Below are 3,315 nucleotides of genomic sequence, written 5' to 3' on the forward strand. Positions count from 1 at the left end.
GACAGAGAAGGTGGAATGACTCTGTATTGGTATGCATGCCTCTTGTTTGTCCTTTCCTTGCTAGCAGTTTCAGTGATGAATCACATGAAATCATAAGAAACATTCTTTTAGTCATAATTAAGTTTGTAATGATCTTCCTGCAAGTAGGTATTTGTGAATCTGGCATTCATTCTGATGGGACAAATAATGATATTCTTGTTCAGAAAGTATTATTTGGGGCATAAAATAGGCAGTGCGCGGGGATAGCCTGGGTTTTAGGTAGATGGCAAAATGGTCAAATAGCAGGATCTCCTGTGTATTCCAACATCACTTGGTAGTTCAGCTTAAATTAGAAATTTGTGCCATAACTGGTTGTCATTGTGCCTTAACACTGAGTCAAAATAATGAAGAATATGTTCCAAACTCATACTTGATCACTGACTTACTAGTGGCACACTTTGAGTCAAACAGAATTCCTCAAAGGTAATTTTGGCTGTCACTGTTAATAAGACTTTTGTACTGTTTCTGGTATTTGTCTTTTTGTGTTGGAGCAAAAAATTTCCTTTAAAAAGAACCCCACATGTAAACATTTTTCAGTTTTTCCAACCAACCAACTGTGCATTCTAGTGAAAGTTTGTAGCTTCATCCTTACTCTTGATATGTGGGTAATTGAATCTGTTTCCTGCATGAAAAAAATAGTTCTTATTGCCAGTGTGATCATGCCCAATCATTGTGCTCATTTGTATTATTATTAGAGTTAATCTCACTGTCTAGACATAGTAAGTTCTTCATTTTTCAGGAAAGGAAATGATGATGAATTTTCTACCATGCATCCGACTGTACTGCTACATTTTGTTTCTAGAAAAGTGCAAGAATAGTTCTTTATAACGAACCCCTGCTGAGTCCCTGTATAGGCATTATAAATTTGCACTCTTGTGCCTCTAATACGAAATGCTGGTCCTTCATATGCATCCATGCATTTCCACTTGTGTGACACGAGACATTTTCAAGAGAAATGCAAACTGGTTTACCAACAAATAGACAGAACATACCTGTTGTAGAGGTGGATCTCAACTGCCTATTATTTGTAAATTTCCCTAGTCTCAGTACTGAACCAAAGTTAAGATAATGTCAGATCACTCGGTGCATACATGTAGCTATTCCTTTTACAGTCTTCCTTTCCGGGATTATGAGCGTTCTGGAAGGGCTTCTAAACATGCATCTTCCATAGTATAGTCATACCGGAGAGCCATGCCTTCTCAGTCTATGAAAACTCTGCTTGTTAGCTTGGTGGGTGTCTTTCTTACTATTTTCTGTCCTTCAAAATCATTGAATCATAGAATGGTTGGGGTTGGAAGGGACCTTAAAGATCACCCCGTTCCACCCCCCCTGCCATGGGCAGGGACCCCTTCCACTAGACCAGGTTGCTGAAAGCCTCATCCAGCCTGGCCTTGAACACTTCCAGGGATGGGGCATCCACAGCTTCTCTGGGCAACCTGTCCCACTGCCTCACCACCCTCTCTGGGAAGAACTTCTTCCTGATATCCAATCGAAATCTCCCTGCTTTCAATTTAAAGCTGTTACCCCTTGTCCTGTCACTACAGGCCCTTGTAAAAAGTTGTCCCCCAGCTTTCATATTTGCCCCTTCATGTGCTGGAAGATCCTACAAGGTCTCTGCAGAGCCTACTTTTAAAAAGCCCTCTTCACCACCTTGGCAAAGACGTTCTTTCCCTTTTCAGTCAGATGTACCCCATCAGCTGCCAGCAGACCAGGTTTCTGGAAGCAAGTCCCATGGTCTAAGCAGCTGAAACCCTGGCAGTGGCACCAGTCCTGAGCCAACTGTTTATTTGACAGATGCAGCTGGTTTCAAACCCCTTGAGGAAAAAAAATCTTCACTGCTTCACCCAGGGCTCTCAGCCCTGGCAGTCTATGACTGCATCACTGGTACTCAGATCTAACAGTAGTGAGATTACTACAGGAGGCTCTGTAATCCTTGGGTAATATCACTTACACAGGCCCCACTAAGCAGTGTGCAAAGAGTTGTCAGGAGTGGGATTCGAACCCACGCCTCCAGGGGAGACTGCGACCTGAACGCAGCGCCTTAGACCGCTCGGCCATCCTGACTGCTCTGATTGGCTCTCCTGACGTCTAGTCTCGGGTTACCTCTGGTTTGTTTTCCTGACGTCTAGTCTCGGGTTACCTGGCTACTCAGTGTTTACAACCCAATATTCTGATAAATTGTTCAATAATATCAAGAGTAACTTTTATGTCAGAGTCCTCTGACATTATCAGGGAGTTCTATTTAGATACTCTGCTGTCAGAACACTCAGAGGAGATGAAAGGCATTTTAGTTCCTCCCAATCTTACTGTCCTCTCATCATCATTCTGAGAAACCCATCTCCCATCTGAACCTTTTCTTTTTATCTAGAAAAGGCTACATGAAATGTAGATTATATATCTATTAATGACCTTTTTAAAAAAATAGTCTGAGAAGAAATCATTACCAGAGAATTTCAGAATCTCCCTAGGACTGGGAGGAGGATGGCACTGTCAAATTTTATGTTTGAAAAGACAGAAATGAAAAGGAAAAAAACAGATCTGGGTGATATAAGATTAAACATGGTGCGATTACTATATGGCCCTAGGTGAGTTCTGGAAGAATGTGAAAGGTATCCAATTTATAGCTTAGCATGCTCATTGGATTGCCCTGCTCTGACTCAGGGCAAAGTGTAGTGCTGCGGCACAGACACGTTATGCAGCACTAGGAACTGCCATCCCTGCTCATCTGTGTCATGACAGTGAAGTATTTCCACGTGTGGCAGTTCAGAGAAGAACTTGGCAGCAAACAAAGAAATCCTACTAGGGAATGTTTTTTCCATAGTTGCTTGTGCATATTCTCATTCTTCACCTTTTGATCCCAACTAGTACCAGAGCCCTGTGGCTGGGAACAAGAACTGATTGCAATGGTGGAGTTGGATTATTGGTTTTTTTCTTCCTACATAGAGCAGTGCTGTCACTTCAAGTGAGACGCTGCATGCATTGTCATTTTCAATGACATGCCTTTAAAGGGGATTGTCTTGAGGTGAGATCTACCTACCCATCAAAATTACTTTAGAGCTGTAATTCCCAGAGAACACAGGAAAACTTTGTAATTGATCTCTGTAAGATTTTTCTTTCAACTTCTCATTTCCCAGTAAAGCTCCTCCTTCCAAACCTAAAAGCTTTTTGCATCCTGAATAGCCTGTGACAATACTGGGTAATTCCTAAGTCTTTTCATAGAATGGGGGAGGTTGTAAGGGACCTCAGCAGTTCACCTGGTCCAACCCCCTGCTCAAG

General features: G+C 42.2%; 1 non-coding gene across 1 annotated transcript; it reads right to left on the reverse strand.

The window, feature by feature from the left end:
* Positions 1-2,020: 2,020 nt before the first annotated feature.
* Positions 2,021-2,103, reverse strand: TRNAL-CAG. Its single transcript has one exon. It is a non-coding gene; the product is annotated as a tRNA-Leu (tRNA).
* Between the last annotated feature and the right edge of the window lie 1,212 nt (positions 2,104-3,315).

Source organism: Eurypyga helias, unplaced genomic scaffold (genome assembly GCF_000690775.1).
Source record: "Eurypyga helias isolate BGI_N326 unplaced genomic scaffold, ASM69077v1 scaffold3011, whole genome shotgun sequence".
Classification (NCBI taxonomy): domain Eukaryota; kingdom Metazoa; phylum Chordata; class Aves; order Eurypygiformes; family Eurypygidae; genus Eurypyga; species Eurypyga helias.